At 37.8% G+C, this 19,695-nt stretch overlaps 2 protein-coding genes across 4 annotated transcripts in view; both read left to right on the plus strand.

The window, feature by feature from the left end:
• Positions 1 to 19,695, plus strand: part of LOC127650920 (zinc finger protein 449-like) — a 451,526-nt gene that overhangs the window by 129,220 nt on the left and 302,611 nt on the right. The gene's annotated exons all lie outside the window — the stretch shown is intronic.
• jupb (junction plakoglobin b) overlaps positions 1 to 19,695 on the plus strand; it is a 148,793-nt gene that overhangs the window by 27,203 nt on the left and 101,895 nt on the right. For 2 of the 3 annotated variants that reach the window (XM_052136569.1, XM_052136570.1), the window contains exon 1: positions 18,191 to 18,338. The exons of the other annotated variant lie outside the window; for it this stretch is intronic. The gene's annotated coding sequence lies outside the window, so the exon portion shown is untranslated. Of the gene's footprint in view, positions 1 to 18,190; positions 18,339 to 19,695 lie in introns of those variants that run through there. 3 annotated transcript variants of the gene reach the window in all.

The following is a 19,695-nucleotide window of genomic DNA, read 5'->3' on the forward strand; positions in this document are numbered from 1 at the left end:
TACCACAAGGATCTATAAATTAACATTAGTTAATGCAATTACAGTCATAAGTCTATATGGGTTTGGAATGACATGTGGGTGAGTAAATGATGACAGAATTTTCTTTTTGGGTAAACTAATGCTTTAATACACTTGCTCATTATGTTAGTGCATTATTCATTCTTAACTCATTTTAACATATGCAACTTTAAATGTTGAAAATGCATTAGTATGTAGAAATTTGCATCAACCAAGATTAATATGTTCTGTTAAAATATAATGTTAATTGTTAGTTCATTGTTATTTTTGATTTTTGGTTCATGTTAACTACTACTGATAAAGGGACAGTTCACCCAAAAATGAAAATTCTCTTGTTTTCTCACCCTCATGCCATCCCAGATGTCTATTACATTCTTCTGCTGAGCACAAACAAAGATTTTTAGAAGAATATCTCAGCTCTGTAGGTCCATTGAAATGCAAGTAAATGGTGGCCAGAATTTGAAACTCTAAAAAGCACATAAAGGCAGTGTAAAATTGATCGGCACAACTGTAGTGGTTTAATAAATGTCTTTAGAAGTGATACAATAAGTGTGGGTGAAAAACAGATTCATATTTAAGTACGTTTTACTATAAATCTCCATTTTCACTTTCACATTCTTTTTTTGTTTTTGGAGATTTGCATTATTTGTGCATATTGCTACCTACTGGGCAGAGAGAAGAATTTTAAGTTAAAAAAAAATATTCTTACCTACATCTCATATTTCTTCAGTAGGCATGGATTAAACCACTGGAGGCATATGGATTGCTGTTATGTTTATGTGCTTTTTGGAGATACCAAATTGCATTGAATAGATCACAGAGCTGAGATATTCCTCTAAAGTTTGTGTTCAGCAGAAGAAAGTAAGTCATACACATGATGGCATGAGGTCGAGAAAATGATGAGAGAATTTTCATTTTTGGGTGAACTATCCCTTTAATGGATACAGCCTTAGTGCAAAGTGCTACCAGCAAACCTTCATGTCTATTTTATATCGAACAATGGCTGACACATTAGGCACATAACTGCATTTTGTGGATATGTTCAAGGTTGTAACCATGTCTTGAACATTGGGGGGGAGGGACAAAACATTTTGGAGGGTAGGGGTCGTGGGTGTTGAGATTACAATTGTAATGGTACTATTTGGTTCTTTAAAACAGTAAAGGCACTGAAAGGAATAACTAACTTAGAATAAAGGCTTTAAATGTGATAAAAGGCCCAAAATTTGATCATTTGAGAAGTTTTTTTAAGGACAAGACAAACACTGTGTCTGCTTTGCTAGCAATTTGCCTGTTTCATTCATATTTTATTTCTTTTTTGTGCTGTCTCAAAGAAAATATTAATATAATTTGAATTTATTTTCATCAATAATGCATCTGTAAAATGACCTGACTGTGTCAGCTGGCTAGCAAAAAGAAAATACACAAAACTATTTACTTCCCTCCAGTTGTCCCTCATAGTTTTTCCTCCCAGTAGAATCTTAACACAGTATTGTATTCAAGAATCATAATGCTGCTCTTTTCAATACTAAAACAGTTCATATTGACCACTGCTGTCAAGGTCCAAAGTGAAAAAAAAAACATTATAAAAATACCATAAAAGTGGTCCATACAACACACAGCTGATTTATGGCCCCAGAAACTGAACCTTTAAAGGAATAGTTCACCCAAAAATTAAAATTTGCTGATCATTTTCTCACCCTCGGGCCATCCTAGATGTATCTGAGTTTCTTTCTTCATCAAAACAGAATTTAAGATTTTTAGGATTTCATTTCAGACCTCCTCCTTTAAACAATGCACGTGAAGGTACTCCATTTTTTCACGGTCCAAAATGCAGATTTAGGGTGCATCAGAATAATCCACACGACTCCAGTCGACAAATAAAGTTCTTCTGAACCCAAACGATTGATTATCTTTAGAATCAAAATAATACTTATATAATTATTAACTACAAATGTTCGCTTCCGTACATCTCTGTGACGCGCGCTCACGAGGGGTGTGATGCAAACTCGTTGTAAGGTCGTGCATGGAGGAGGAGGCAGGAAGGCATCATTGTTCACAAGAGAAACTTGCACAGACCACAGACCTGTACATTTGGTACAGGTCTGTGGTACAGGTGATATCACACAGAAGAGAAGCTTCACAAACTGAAGCGAGTGAATTGAGTGCAGGTGCTGTGAATAAGAATTCGGTTGATGAGGAGCGGGGCGCTGAGGGAGGTGCAGAGAACGAGGGAGTCGTGACAATGACAAAGTTTTCACACATACCTGAGTTTGCTAGAAAAACAGCACAGGGACAGCCCATGAATTCAGCTATCAACCCTTTGTTTCTTCCGATGGTCTGAAATCCATCAGGGCGGTGTTCGCTGTCCTTTTATGCATATCGCGACGCCGTTTTGTGGTCCGTTCTGCATAACGCGGCGGCTCATTTTTGCTTATCGCGGCCCATTCGGCACGTTTCACTGCCGACCCACTGACCCGCTCGGTTCTCCCGATGGCCATTCCGCCCCTGATCGGCCCCAAAGTGTGTCGGCCCACCGGGAAAATGCCCGGTATGCCAGATTACCAGTCCAGCCCTGGTGATAACGCTCCGCTTTGTGTTTCTTAGGCAAGTGAATTTGATAAAAAAGCTACTTCAAAAGCTTGCAAGATTACTACATTCATTCAATGCATTCTTACACACATTCGCTCTTTGTCTTAAGCCTGATACGCAGAAAACAACTCCATACATTTTTCAAACATTCACAATTATGAACGACGTTCGAATCCTGAACTGTACATGACAGACTGATTATTAGGGGGGACTTGTCCCCCTCAATGTATATTGTGGTTACGGCCCTGGTTGTGTCGTTTTATTGTTCCAATCTGTTATACGATCAATGCTCTCTTTTGTATAACATACATAATTGACTTCTCTGTCTCGCCTTTTAACACAATGATCTCTGTGTCCTTGCGGAAGAGTGTGAGGGTTGTCAAACATATTCTAGCAGGACTGGATGCTGTTTAAAAAGGGAGACAACTGTATGAAGAACATTGTCTGACTCATCCGGTTTTACCCACAATCCATCCAAACTGTTGCCGTTCTTTTGATGGGGGACAAACAAGGTCAGTTCTGTGCTATCCGGACAGAGTGTTGGGAATTTTGATGCCTGTACTGCCTGTAATGTTACTGTCTCTTAAGGATTAATCACTGTGGTGTGATTCCTCATTTCTAAGTCACTTTGGATCAAAGCATCTGCTAAGTAAATAAATGTACAAAAAAAAAAAAGTCTGAGACCAATTTCCGAAATTTATTTTGTGTTTTTAACTGGGAAATAAACTGAGATTTTTAGGATTTTGAATAATTTAAAACAAAGAACAGTTGTGATGTAAAATGTGAACCCTCTTGCACAAAAGGTCAGATTTACTTGCTTCCAATGAAGGACACAAGATGCTCTTTGGAGCATTTTCCAATCATGCTGGATGACATTAGCAGATTGTACACAAACTTGTGGAGACCACGCCAGTGTAACGGGAGCCAGCTAGTGGTTCGAGTCTCGTATGGAGCGGGTAGAACAGTAGCGTCACATTGGTGCCGTGACCCGGATGGGAGTGAGGTTTAGGGGAGTGATTGTAACTTGAGCCAGCCGGTAGATAGCTGTGCAGTGTTTAAGCCTCACTCTCCTGACCTCAAGAGGTGCACTAGCGACTGACGCTAGGGGCTGTAGCCTTTAGCCTCCTTGTTAGAGCACTCACCTCCCACACCGGAGACGTTGGTTCGAGTCCCATAAGGAGCGGGTAGAACAGTAGCGTCACACCAGCTTGAGTGCATGCTGTCATTAAAACAAAAGGGCAACATCCCAAAAACTAAGAAATTCTCAAATTCTCTGTTTATCTTTGCATTAATTGATACGCCAGATGTTTTATCTAGAGCCACTTTCATACGAGGAACATCACAATAAATGTTCAAGTGTAAGCTAGAGTTAGTAAGTGCTATTTTTCTGTCAAACTGTTTTGCTGATGATATAATTTCTAAAAATGTTATTAATAATTGGAATTAAATGAGAAAATAGCATTTTCCCAAACTGGTCTTTTGGACCCCACAATAAATGCATATAAAGTTTCAGACAGACTGTTAAAGTTAGTGGCCACTTTTTATAGTTTATTAATAGAATATGATGAAATTTTGATAAAAGAGAAAAACATTTTTCTATTAAAATATGAGACCATATTCCCTAGCGTTTGTATTCTGACATTTGTCCTGACATCCTTGCATGTGTTTGAATGATGTGCCATTTTCAGAATAATTCCACACATTTTATTATTCAGAACGTGATTTTCTTTTCCTGCAAGAAATGTATGTCATTCTTTGATGCAATATATAAAAAGAAGCAGGTGGCATTTTAATGCATAGCTGTCATATTGCTTTATCTGTTTCTGCTGCACCGCGTATGAAAGTGGCCCAAATCTGATTAGAAAAGATTGGATTTTTGTTGACACAAAAAAATAAATACAAATGTATTATATGCTGGCAAAATGTGAATTTAGTCATTTTTATACCATAATGTATATCATAGGGTATGATACAGAAACTGCCCTTTCATATGTCTATATATTTCATATGTCACTAATTGCACAATCTCAGCTACAATATGGCGGAGTAGGAGTTAGGCTTCTCCCAGCTCCCCCTGCTCAATGTGCTAAAACAGCAGATTCAGAACAGCTAAACAGCAAATCTGAAACTTTTGTGAGTACTTTTGAATTTTGAATTTGGATTTGACAAATGCCTCCGAAGAAGGCACCCCAACCGAAAGAAGTGCACTCACATGTTGTAGACGCCGACTCGGGCGTGTGTGAGTTGACAACTGCGTCTATGGAAACTATCCTTCATAAGTATTTTGCTGAAGCTGATAAACAATCTAAAGATCGCTTTGATCGTTTGGAAAATCAGCTTGTTTCCATTAAAACAACACTGGAGGAACACTCGAAAGAGTTGGACTCCCAACGTAAGCTTACTACTTCTCTTCGTGCTCAAGTGAAATGCGCTGAGGATGCCATAACTGAGCAGTCTGAGGCTTTAAAGAAACTTCAGGAGAAATTGATCACGATGGAGGACCAGAGCAGAAGGAGCAACCTACGTATAATCAACCTGAAAGAAGGAGTAGAACATAGTAATGCACTGTCCTACCTGTTGAGCATCCTTCCTACATGGTTTCCTGAGTTGGCCTCTAACCCTCCGGAGTTTACGCGAGCACATCGCGTTGGCCGCCCGCGTTCTGCGGGTGCTTCCCCACGGCACATGATCTTTAATTGTCTTCGCCTCACTGACAGAGACAGGATCTTGGGCCTCGCAAGGAAAACACCTGTGGTAGTTGATGGTCAAACTATCCGCTTTACTGCTGACTACAGTGATTTCACTGCTCGACTCAGACGTCCCTGCTTTCCAGTAATGAACCGGGCACGTACCTTGGGGTTTGAGGCTTTTTGTTGTATCCCGCTGTTATCAAACTCAGCCGAGGGTCGGACCAAACCCAGTTTGGTGATTTAAGTGAGGCTGTCAAGTACTTGGATTCTTTTGACTCTTCTGATCCTCATTCATTATGAGAAATATCAATTCCGTCTGTTGTCATGCTTGTTTGTTTATTTCCGTACGGCATGAAGCGTTATTTAACGTCTGACGTCACTACGTGGTGACAGATAGACTTGTTCTCATAGAGAGAGATGATTGTTTGTGGTTTACTTTTTTTGATTTTCTCTGACCCTGAAGATTGCTGTTTTTGGTTTTTCAATATATGCTGTTTTATTTTATTCCACCACTGGGTCTCTGGTATAAAGCAAATAAAAATGTATTAAGTGTGTTTTCTTTTTGCTTATTAATTTATTTTACCTATTCACTTTAAGGGATTTATTATAAATCTTGAAGCACTTAATTACGTTGCGGAAAGTAACTCAGTGGTTCTATTATCAGGGGAGTGAATGAAGACAGTTTAGTTTAATTTGTTATCTTGCTTTTGTGTGTGGATTTTTGTATTATTGTTTTGTTTTTTTTGTTTTTTTTGTTTTTTTTTTAAATGTAGGTATGATTGAGTGTGTGTGTATATGGTGTTGGCTCTCATGTTCACCTCTTCTTCACTTTCACGATTTTTACCTCACGAGGTTAGTTAGCTTTATTTTCATTGATTACAAATATATATTTTATGGGTAAAGGTCTCCATGCTATCCATCTTAATATCCGTAGTTTACTCCCTAAAATTGATCAGCTTAGAGCTTGGCTGTCCTATAATAATCCCAATATAATTACTTTGTCTGAAACATGGCTTACTAATAGTACTACTGACGCTATTATTCACCTTGAAAATTATGTAATGTATAGGGCTGACAGAGGTTCCAGGGGAGGTGGAGTTGTTACTTATATTTCATCTAATCTGAGTTCACAGCTAATTATTCCTGAGGTGAAACCTGAGCTTTTCGAAGGTATCTTTGTTAAGATAACTCTTCATGCAAATAAACATTTGATAATAGGCAATATTTATCGACCTCCTACAGCTCCTAAACTAGAGTCTGTTAAGAACATTTTAGCTACGGTATCATTACTGGGAGACTCGAGAGAAATTATTCTGCTGGGGGATTTTAATTTAAATTGGAATGATTCTTCTACATTCAAAGAACGTAATATGGTTAATGGTGCTAATTTGACTCAAATCATCACTGAGCCCACTAGAGTCTGCTCTAACTCTAAATCTCTCATTGACTGGATTCTTGTTTCTCATCCAAACAGAATAATGACTTCTGGAGTTCTCTCAGACTGCTTTAGCGATCATTCCATTATCCATTGTATCTGGAAAATTGCTACTCCTCATCTTCCTCCTAAATATATCAAGGTACGGGAAACTAAATTATTTAATAATAATTTATTTGTTAATGACCTTCGGAGGATAAATTGGGATAGGTTCTACTTAATTCCTGATGTTGAAGCTGCATGGGATTTTTTTATACTGAAGTTGGGCTAGTTATTGACAGACATGCTCCATGGAAATCCATTAAGGTTAAAGGCCATCATCTGCCCTGGGTTAATGGTGATCTTATTAATCTTTTTAAAAGAGGGATAGGGCCTGGGTTAAACATAAACATACACAACTGCCTGAAGACTGGGAGAAATACAAACGATTACGAAATTTATGTACAACTCAAACAAGAAACGCTAAAGCCTATTATTATCGAGATAGCCTGTCAAATGAACTAAGTAACCCAAAGCAATTCTGGATGCGAGTTAACACTCTAGTTGGTAAGTCCAATAATACTTCAAATAATATGATAATTAATAATGAAATAACTAATGATCCAGCTGTGATTTCTAATGCCTTTAGTTTGCTTTTTTCTCAAATACCGCTTGTCCAACCTCCTGTTTTTCTCGCAGACCCGTGTCTTAACAGCCAACCCTGCGGTAGTTCTTTCAAATTTAGACTTGTTAGATCAATGGAAGTTCAACAGGCTATTAATAAGCTTTCCAATAGCAGTAGTCCTGGCCCTGATGGTCTTGAGGGTAAGTTTATTAAACTTGCCTCGCATGTACTAGCACCACCATTGGCTGTGCTTTTTAATATGTCATTTGATACATGTGAAGTGCCTCTTGCTTGGAAATGTACTAAAGTTATTCCTTTGCACAAAGGTGGAGACTCACAAATTCTGAACAATTATAGGCCAATATCAATAATTAATAGTGTGGTTAAAGTTTTTGAGAAAATCATTTTTAATCAATTATCTGGTTATTTATCTGATAATAATTTACTTACTCAATGCCAATCAGGTTTCAGAAAACACTTTTCCACTACCACTGCTCTCTTAAAACTCTCTAATGATATATTTTCTAGTTTTGATGACAATCTGTGTACCGGTGCCATTTTCTTAGATCTCTCCAAAGCCTTTGATTTAGTTGATCACTATATTCTATTAGATAAATTGCATGCTATTGGTCTCGCGAGATCATCTTTACTCTGGTTTAATAGCTATTTTCATCATCGTCGTCAAGGGGTGTCCTACAGGGGTTGTCAGTCAGAGTATACAGGTATAGTAAAAGGCATCCCTCAAGGTTCTTCTTTGGGACCATTATTATTTTCTATTTTTGTTAATGACATGCCCTTATGTTGTACAGACTGTAATATTCATCTTTATGCCGATGATACAGTCATTTACTGTAGTAAACCCACTATCTCCGGGATAAACCTCGCTTTACAGTATGACTTTAATTCTATACAGCAGTGGCTATTGGCAAATAAACTTCTCCTTAATAAATCAAAGTCCTACTCTTTATTATTCCATAGAAAAACCTTGGATATAGGTGAAAACAACCTTAATCTTTGTTTTCTTGATTCCTCTCCTTTAGAGTCAACTGAGACCTTTAAATATCTTGGTGTTTGGTTGGAAACTGATTTATCTTTCAAAACTCATGTACAAGCATTGACAAACAAACTTAACTCTCGTCTTAAAATACTTTATCAATCTGTTAAATGTTTTAATTTTCCGGTCAGGAAAAGAATAGTCTTACAGCTGCTTCTGCCTATTTTGGACTATGCCGACATTATTTATCAGAACTCTCCTGCTTCTTGTTTGCATTCCATTGATGTGGTCTACAACAGTCTTTGCCGTTTTGTTCTCCGTTGTCCCTTCAGGACACACCACTGTGTGTTATACAGACAGTTGTCCTGGTTGGCCCCTTCGGCCAGGAGACAGTCTCACTGGTTACAGTTTATTTTTAAAAGTTTTTACTTGAATTATCCAGTTTATCTCAAGCAACACTTGGTGCTTTATAATTCGCTATACAGCCTGCGATACAATGATCAGATTTTTTTTGTTGTTCCTAGAGTTAAAAAACAAGTAGGCAAGTATGCATTTTGTTTTAAGGCTCCATATGATTGGAACAATCTTCCTCTTTTATCCGTTCTTTAACTTCACTTACAGCGTTTCGAAGGGCTCTCGAGGAAAATCTTCGGAATATTTGTCATTGTTTCTAGTTTTGTTTGTTTGACCATGGGCTTCAATGGTCATGTGTTTATTAATTCTAATTTTTATGTCTTCATTTTTATTCATTTATTTATTATTATTGTTATTTTTATCCTCAATTTATTTTTTCTTTTTTTTTTCTTTTTGTATTACTCTTAGTCCTTGACCTTGTGCAATGCTAGTCATGTGGTTGTTTCTCTATCATGTTATCTATAGGGATCGTGTTGGGTAGGGTGGGGTTGAGCATTGTGAGCTGGTGTGTGTGTGTTGTTGTGTTTTGTTGTGCGGTTTTTGACTGTGATATTTGCTCTGCTGTTTTGGTTCTTTTTTTGCTTTGATGTACTGGAGGACCCCCTCGAAAACGAGATGCTTCATCTCAAGGGGTTAATCCTCGTAATAAAGATATGTTTATAAATAAAAAATAAATAAATATGTGAATATGTGATGGATGCTCTCCATCCAAGATGGCAAAGACCAGCAAATTGACCGTCTCAAAAAATCACAAATGAGATCTCTTTAATATCTCAACTGTTTCTCCTAGACAGCATGCAATGAGATTAAATGGAGACTCAAGTCTTCTGCTTCTCTCATTTTGTTCATGAGATAAGACTCTAGTTATTTCACATGTCTCCTCGAAGAGATCTCAGAAATGCTTCAAGCGTTGCTCACATTTGCCAGGACAACAAGGTCTAAAATGGAAGTCGTCTCATAAAGTTTTTATAGACCAAATTGAAATCTATCCATTGTATCCAGTATCCATAATAACTGTATATCAGCAATGACCTCATTCGAATTTTTTCTAAAGAAATTTAGACTAGTTGATACTTAAATCATTGGCTATATTTATTGAGTATGTCAATTTTTATTATAGATATATAGAGTTGGTTCAGTTCTTTTGCCAAACTACATGGTAGCACTAAACTATTGTTTTCTATGGTTGTGTGGACTAGATAATATAGGTGTACAGCTGTTTTTATACAGGCAGCAAAAAGCCTCATCATACCTCCAAGCGGCCCAGCCAATATGTACTATATTACCCAGCTGTCTGATCGCAGAGGATTGAACAATCTATAACAGAGGCTGAATGCCAGTGTAATGATGTACAGGGTGCTTTGGCTCTGTGAGGGAATGTATATTTGTTATTTTGCCTGACTGATATTTTGGCAGTATTTTATGGAGAAAAAAAAAGTGTTTGTAGCATAAATGAAATGCTGGTCAGTCACCAGAGACTTGGTCAGACAGAAGAGGAAACCGCCAGAAAGAGGCATCTCCATACATTTGAGTTGGTTATATTTTCTAATAGGGATGACGATGTCAATGCATTAATTTAGTGCGATGTATACCACCTTGATGTATTTTCGAATCCGTGGTAGTGGAGGGCAGTCAGCGCAACCCCAGCTGTACAGGCAACATGCCTTGTTAAAACCAACGAGAGTAGGCAGCACATCCTTCCTGGGATGATGCACCCAAAGACAGCAGGACTGAGCACAGAATGGAGGGATCTCATGACATGTTTTAAAAGTTTCAAGCATTTTTGACTAGAGACGCTAAAAGCTTGCAACCAAAACACACAATGCAAACAAAGTGAGAGGCACTTGTCTGATACGTGATTACACAGATAGACCTACAATTAAAAATAGCGCAGACGGAAGTTTACATTTCCATTTATTCATTTCATTCAAAGCGACTTACAAAAGAGGAAAACATAAGCGAATCATCTTAAGAAGACATTTGTACGAAAAGTGCCATACTACAAAGTTTCACTAGCATCAGTATAGTATTCAAATCAGATTTAATTGCAACAAGAATATTTATAATTTTTTTATTTTTGTGACTGGTTAAGTGCTCTTGGAAAAGATGTGTTTTTAGCAATTTTTTGAAGACAGAGAGTGAGTCAGCTTCAGGGATTGAGTTGGGAAGGTCATTCCACCAATGTGGCATGATGAAACTGAAAGTCCGGGAAAGTGTTTTGGTGCCGCTTTGTGTTGGTACAACAAGGCGACGTTCCTTTGCCGACCGCAGGCTTCTGGCGGGAGTGTAAATCTGCATAGATTATTTTAGGTATGCTGGAGCAGACCCAGTGACTGTTTTGTATGCCAGCATCAGAGCCTTGAATTTAGTACGTGCATCAACCGGCAGCCAGTGGAGAGAGACAAAGAGTGGTGTAACATGCGCTCTCTTTGGTTCATTAAAGACCAGATGTGCTGCTGCATTCTGGATCATTTGCAGAGGTCTAGTTGCACATGCAGGAAGACCTGCAATGAGAGCGTTACAGTAGTCCAGTCTAGTTATGACAAGGGACTGAACGAGCAGTTGTGTGCTTATTTATGCTTATTGCGGCCATTCGGCCCGTTTCATGCCCGACCCACCTCACCCCTCGGTTCTCCCGATAGCCAGTCCTCCCCTGATCGGCCGCAAAGTGCGTCGGCCCACCGGGAAAATGCCCGGTATTCCAGATTACCAGTCCAGCCCTGGTGGAGGTATGTTTTTGAAACTTTCTTTAATGTCCTGATATTGAATTTTTTGTTTTAGCTTTGTTTAACTTACCAAACAACTTTTTGTGAAATAGCTTGAAAAGTGTGTTTATTCTATCGTTCTCTCAACTATATGACACTGGCTTTGATATTTTGTATAATTTCTAATGCAACAACATTTATACTTTAGGTGTGGCATAAATGTGCAAAATACTGTACTTTTTGGGGGTCACTGTAAATTGAAGGGCTTTTGCATAGTCTAGAAACTATATTTTAGAGACTTGGGGGCGTAAGCAACCACCTAGCAACCACCCAGAACACCTTGGCAACCATCCACATCAAGTTTTGCATGGGCAAGACCAACTCACATGTTCCCCATAAAATGTAAAAATATTGTTATTAAATTGGTAAATGAGTGGATAATAAAGCCAGTGGTGTAATAAATCTGCTGCATTGTCTTCCCTGGAAATTCCCTTGCTTTGAATTGCAAAGATAAGCAAATTAATTTAATATGTTGAGAGACACACACAGACGCTTATACAAAAATGGAAAGACGGCTGAATGGATGCACTTTATTGATCCCTGAGGGACAATATTCCTCTCTACAGTCAAACACAATTAGGCTTCAACATATCATTCTCTTTCATCTACAATCAAACATTCTCACCTCCGCCGTGATGCTAATTTCCTGAAACAATTATCTTTTAAGCTGACATAACACAAGATGAAATGTCACTGCCTCACCTTGTTTTTGGTGCTAATGATCACTAAACACATCATTTAGTGATTATAAAAGAATATCACAAGGGGGAATATTCTCTGATATTGTAAGTAGTTTTCACACTTTTTGTTCCAGCATGTGTGTAAAACAGAATATCACAAAGTCTTTCCATTATGAGGCCTACTCTCTTACGTCTTTATAGGTGAATTGCAAACTTGCATGCCATTGATCATGCATGAGCCAATGTTGCTTTGCATCAAACCAAAGAGTTCTAAGATGCTTCTCAATCAGAAGCCTGCAGCCTAGTTAGGCTGGATATCTCGGCTCCCACGTCATCAAGCAACATCAAAGGCCATCTCAATTGTCAGGACCCCTGGAAGGCAGCCTTGTTTCACAACCTTCATTCGCCAAATTTTGAGGGCTGCATCAAGTGCATACTTCGTGGACTTCAATCACCCTTAATCCCTCGCACATGTCCCAATTTATAAAAACAAATATTTGGTAAACAAGTCCTTCTGTGTGCTATTGCGTGACTGTGAAGATATGGATGAAGAAACCAGGACAGTGCAACGAACTTGTAGATGATCAGCACAATTTCCACATCTGTCATCTTTGATGCCGCTTGTTCTCTTTGTTATTGCGCCGTGACCGTGTCATTCTAGCACTGAATGCTGAGAAGGAGCCTCAGAAGGACTGGCCTAGAAAGGCCACAGCCTAACTAGCCTGCAGCCTTCCGATTGAGAAGCACCCTTAAAATAGACCTTAGTTAGGGAAGACACCATATTGAATTGCAAAGTGATTAAAAGGAGACTGTGAAGTATAGACCGGCACTGTCATGCATTGTATAAAGGTCCTAGATAACATCTCATTTTCACCACCACCAATTTAAACAACAGTCTAACCCACTGGATAAACTGCTTTTATCCCTCACAGCTCCGTTTTCATTCTCGTCAAAAGCTAAATATAGCGCTACTCTGACTAAGCTCCATACCTGGCGAAAGCAAGGGGTTTTTCAACCTGTGGGGAGATTGAGCTCCTTGATTCAGTCACCAATTCTATAGATTACAGTATATTTATGGTGAGTAGACAGCGATAAAAAAGTCTTTTTTGCAGTTAATGTCCCACGCTGTAAAATCTCATTTAATTTACATTAATTGTGTAATGCTAACGTTTATTACAAACTGTCTCTATTGCTCCACACACTGTCGACTGATTGTCGTTAATCACATTACATCATGTTTCCTTAGATTTGTGTTCACGTTTATTTGTTGTTTAATAAATGTTTACATCCAATGGCAGTCTTTGTCCTATCTGTGTCTAACTGTTTAGCGAGACAGAATTACTACAACAATGACCAGGGCCGTTTCAGAGCATATGCAAAATCTACTTGGAGGCCCCCAAAAAGATATTAACTACACAAAACGCAAAAAAAAAAAACGTAGGACACAACCGCGAAACATTAGATAAATAATTGTTGCAACTGAATGCATGACAACAAACAAATGCCATCTAGTCAGGTAGCTGGCTAACATTCATTGCTGCGTTTCTCCTCCTCTTCCTTTTCATTTTGTTACCGACTTGTAGGTGCACTTCATGATGACGAAAAACCCTTTGAGCGTGCGTGTCACATCTAGCTACATTTCTCTCCTTGCAGTTACATTTTCCCTTCCTTCTCGGGCCACAAGGGGGCCCCCTTTAACTGTCTAATTGAGCCATCACAGCTGCCTGAGTCTATATATTTATTTATTTATATATATATATATATATATATATATATATATATATATATATATATATATATATATATATATATATATATAAACAATTGTAATTAATAATAATACTAATAATGATAATTAAAACGACCTGACAATGACTCTTGAAAATGGGCACCTTACAGTTTACACACATGTAATGCAAACAGTAAACTTACACATTTTTAAAACATACCCGCATATTCTTCTGAATTACAGCATGTCTGAAAGTTTACATTTGTGAATGCTTAGAAATTCCATCAACTTACACCCTAGTGGCCGCAATGTCATGCTTCAAGGGCTGAGCAAGTGCTCATATATTGGAGTGTGTATATGTGATTTCATCCATGATGCGATTGAAAAAAGCTTGGGCATGAATCTAGGCATGATCATCCAATCGCTGATCACAGATTTAAGGAGGATTTAAGGGCGCAGATCGGGTCATTTAGATCAGAGGCTGATCGATCACTGAAACCCTAATTGGTATGATGGGCTCTCAGAAACAGGCTAAACCCTCACACTGAATATGGTAAAAGAACATCAATATATTTTATGTATCTGTGTGCGGATAGCATGCATAGTAACCTTTGCAATATTATTTCAATGGTAGAACTTCTACTATAACATAATTAAATTCTTTATGTATATATATAATTAGAGTATATAATCAGAATTCACACTGCTACTCTTGAGACATAATTTTCCATAAAGCTGTTCAATGGGGACATTAAAGGGATAGTTCACCCAAAAAGGAAAATTCTCTCACCATTTGCTCACCCTCATGCCATCCCAGATGTGTGTGACTTTCTTATGTAGAACACAAATTAAGATATTTAGACAAATTTGTCTGCTATTTCGGTCCATACAGTGTAAGTGAATGGCTGCCAAAATGTTAATGTTAAGCCCCCCAAAAAATCCCATAAGTCAGCATAAAAGTAATCCATAAAACTCCAGTGATTAAATCAGTGTCTCCAGAAGCGCTATCATTGGTGCGGGTAAGAAACAGATCACTTTCACATTCTTCTTCTTGTGTTTTTTGGTGATTCACAGTCTTCTTTGCATATCGCCCCCTACTGGACAGGGAGAACAATTTCTAACAAAAAATGAATTAAATATTGATGTTTCTCACCCACACCTATCATATCGCTTCTGAAGATATGACTTAAAACACTGGAGTCGTATGGATTACTTTTATGATGCCTTTATTTGCTTTTTGGAGTGTCAAAATTTTGGCACCCATTCTCTTGCATTGTATGGCCCTAAAGAGCTGAAATATTCTTCTAAAAATCATAATTTGTGTTCTGCAGAAGAAAGAACGTCACACACATCTGGGATGGCACGAGGGTGATTAAATGATGAGAGAATTTTCATTTTTGGGTGAACTGTCCCTTTAAGACACAACCTTCCATAAAGCTGCATCAAACGATGCATATCGTAAAAAGCGCTATACAGATCAAATTGACTTGACACTTAAAAGGCTGTCTATCGAGAATCGTGCTTCTTGCCTGCTTAATGGTGTAGTAATGGCATCTTCCAGCAGCAGCTAACTGCCTATGTTAACCAGCCAAATTTTGACCCCCCTGTGCTACAGAGCCACAGTGTTCAACATTCATTTGGGACATCTTATTATACACTGCACATTCATCTGTGATATTAGAAGGTATTTTAACAAATAATAATAATAATAAAAACACAAACACATCTTTGTAAATGCTTATAAACGCTGGGCAGATTATGAGAATGTATATAACAAACCCCTGCACTGCAATCCACAACATATCAAATATACACAATACCCATAAATCCCATATAAATCCTTCAGTGCAGAATTGTATAATTTTGTCAGCCTGCAGAGATAAAATGGTTAGAAAGCAGTTCACTGAATCGTGATGACAACTGTCTCAATAAGGGAAAATGGTAATTAGAGAAATTGTTTAATCATGGATTGCACTAAGGACATTTGTAGTGCATGTTGCATGTGGAGGAAGCTTCTCCTTGGCAACACTAAGCTATGTTTAGGCATTGTGTGCCAATGTTTGTTCTGGTGACGGTCGATTGATTTGGGTCTCACAGGCAACAGACAAGACAACTGTTCCATCCAGAGTATTGTTTATGTAACGATAGATCATTAAGTGCTTGTTTTGATGTCTCCAGGGGTTATATCAACTGAAATTTTACATTGACATAATTAGCAAATCAGAACACATCAAGATACAGAACGTCTGAGGTTGTTCTTGGGGTTAGTTCACCCAAAAATAAATTTAGTTACAAACCCGTATGACTTACTTTCTTCCATGCAACACAAAAAAAGATGTTAGGCTCACTCACCATTCACTCTCATTGCATCTTTCATCCATACAATGAAAGTGAATTGAAGTGAGGCTGTCACTCTGTCCAGCTTCCCCTTTTGTGTCCCACAGAAGAAAGTTGCGATTTGCATTCTTCGTGCATATTGCCATCTACTGGGCAGAAAGGAGAATTTATAGTATAAAAAAAAAAGACAAATATGAATCTGTTTCTCACCCACACTCAGGGCTGGACTGTAATCTGGCATACCGGGCATTTCCCCGGTGGGCCGATGCACTTTGGGGCCGACCATGGGCGGAGTGGCCATCTGGAGAATCTGGCATACCGGCCGGTGGGTCGGCCGCGAAATATGCCGAACGGGCCGCGGTAAGTTAAATGAGCCGGCGCGTTATGCATAACAGACATAACACCCCCCCCACACACACAAGTTTTGGGGCAGTTGCAATGTAAAATCCCGAGCCGATTTATCTTCCCAGTCCAGCCCTGCCCACACTTATCATATCACTTCTGAAGATGGATTTAACCACTGGAGTCTTCTGGATTTATTTAATGCTACATTTATGTGTTTTTTGGAGCTTTTGGAAATGTTGTTACCTATTCACTTGTATTGCAAGGACCTACAGAGATGAAATATTCTTCTAAAAATATTTGGCTTCAACTATATTGACATAGAAGGAAGAGGCAACGTCTGTTTGGCTTACGTGTGATGTTCATTTCTTTAGCTCAAAAATGTGCCAGGTATAAACTTTTTCTGTGCATTCTGTAAACAAGTGTAACACAGATCACCTAAATGTGTGTGCATGCATTCAAATTAATTCAGCTGGCGAGACTGCATTTACACGTTGTGCTGTTGAAGGGGTAGATTTGTGTCCTAAATCTCTACCTATAGGCTAAAAACATCTGTCTGTCTATCAGGGTTCAGCAAAAGTCCGAATTGAAGAATTGTTTCCCTTTTAATTCACAAGTTGAAATCTGAATTGAATTGTCCACAGACCACAAGATGCTGAAATGCAGTTTTAGGTGACATAACAGAAAGAGGAATGTAGTGAATGGCACCAAACAGGAATTTCATTAGTCCAACACAAACTTTGAGACAAAGCATAAACAGTTATGGAATTAATTTTGAACAATTTCTTAGAATTATACAAAGTGGAATGAAATTCTACTTCCTTAAAGGGTCATTGACAAATAAGGTTGCCATGGTGCTAAAATCTTTTAATCTTTTAAAAACCTTGTTTAAAGCACATGTGTGAAGTGCAATTTTTGTGTACAACTGGTTTCATAAATATTTATTTTATTTTTTTTGCATTTTCTACTATATATATATATATATATATATATATATATATATATATATATATATATATATATATATATATATATATATATATATATATATATAACTTTAATATAATAACTTATAAAAATATTTGATGGTTGTGTAACCATCAAAATGCATTAAACATTTGTATACACGATTTGCTCATAAATAAAAAAATAAAAAAGATTTAAAGTTATATATATATATATATATATATATATATATATATATATATATATATATATATATATATATATGACCTCCATATGACCTGAACAAAATGCGCTTTTTCATAAAATGTCGATTTATTTGTATTTATTTATTTATTTATTTTTACAATAAAATGGCAAGTTGCATGTTGATTAAACCAAATTATTTTAATTTGATAGACAAATGGGTTTTCAAATATTAGCTTAATAATTTAAAACTGTTTTTTTTTTTTTTTTTGGCAACCCTTTTCTAAAGATAAAATAATAAAAGTGTAGCCTATTCTGGATGATTCTTTACATGCTGATTATTGCATGAATCGGAATAGGTGCCCCTGAAAATCTCATTAGCACTGGTGAAGAAACTGAGCCGCTAGAAGCGCCGCCCAATTGCTCATTCGCGCGACCGGAGACTTCACGGAGGGTTCCGCCGCTGTCAGACTCTATTGCTCAACGTCTGCCAGACTTGGATAAGAGTGCACGGAGGGGCTTTGGGGACGGAGAAAGGAATAAACAAGATTTTTTGGAGACGCTCGCGAGTGGATTGTGATCATTCTGCAAGGTAAGTCTGCTGATGCACGCTCGATCATATAAATGCTGCACTAGTAGAGTAATGATGACTTTGCCCTGGCGACTGTATCTGCCACCCTGCTCCCGTTTCTTGAACCTGGATGGTAGAAGGCGCCGTTTGTCCATGAAGCATCGTTAGAGTTTGGTGTTGTCATATGGGATAGAGCTGATTTTGGTGGGTCAATGTGTATTGCATTATTTCTTGTATTTTGTGCTTGTGGCCGAGCACTTATGCATCAAACATGACACGAGGAACCGGGTTTAAAGCCCCCTGGAGTTCGTCAGACTCGGCAGATGCGAAACACCAGGCGATGTTACATAATCCCATCCCGAAACTGTTGTTTTTTAGCAGTTTTCCTTCAACACTGATAAAATAATCTAAACTTTGAGCTCGTGTTTAGTACCCACAGGGCTGCAATACTGCTCGTGCATGTCGATTTTAATGAGAAAATGATCATAATGTCGATATAATTCGTTTTTTTTAATGCCCAAATCAAATTACAAATTATAACTGTAGGAAATGCAGTCTGTGTCCGGTGGAACTGGTGGATACCCGTTGACCGCTGCAAATATTGTGTAAAATTGCGAAGTTTTTCGCTATTTCGCGACAAATTTCGAGGCTACGATTTGATGTTTGTTCTTTTACAGATGCTCTGTTAACCTAAAAATGTGCTTCATGTGGCAACATCTAAATTAATGGGTTTACCTGAAGTAAAAAAACATTCAAAATGTCAAAATCAACCGATAGCACGAACAAAATTTCAAGATTTTAAAGGTTAGATCAAGTAGAAATAGTTTCTTAAAGGGATAGTACACCCAAAATTTAAAATTCTCTCATAATTTACTCACCCTCATGCCATCCCATATGCTAACTCAAATTAAGATTTTTAGAAGAATATCTCAGCTTTGTATGTCCTCACAACGCAAGTCAACACGGTCCCAAATCTTTCAAGCTTCAAAAGCACATAAAGGCAGCTTAAAAATAATCCATACGCCTCCAGTGGTTAAATCCATATCATCAGAAGCGATTTGATAAGTGTAGGTGAGAAACAGATCAATATTTAAGCCCTTTTTTACTATAAATCTTCGGTTTCACTTTCACATTCTTCTTCTTTTGTTTTTGGCTATTCGCATTCTGCGTTTATATCGCCACCTACTGGGCATGGAGGAGAATTCATAGTAAAAAAGGACCGAAAAATGTACCAGTTTCTCACCAACACCTATCATATTGCTTTTGAAGATTTAGATTTAACCAGTGGGAGCCTTTTATGCTGCCTTTATGTGCATTTTGGAGCTTCAAAATGTTGTTACCCCATTCACTTGCATTGTAAGGACCGACAGAGCTGAAA

The sequence above is a fragment of the Xyrauchen texanus genome, chromosome 10, assembly GCF_025860055.1.
Source record: "Xyrauchen texanus isolate HMW12.3.18 chromosome 10, RBS_HiC_50CHRs, whole genome shotgun sequence".
Taxonomy (NCBI): Eukaryota; Metazoa; Chordata; class Actinopteri; order Cypriniformes; family Catostomidae; genus Xyrauchen; species Xyrauchen texanus.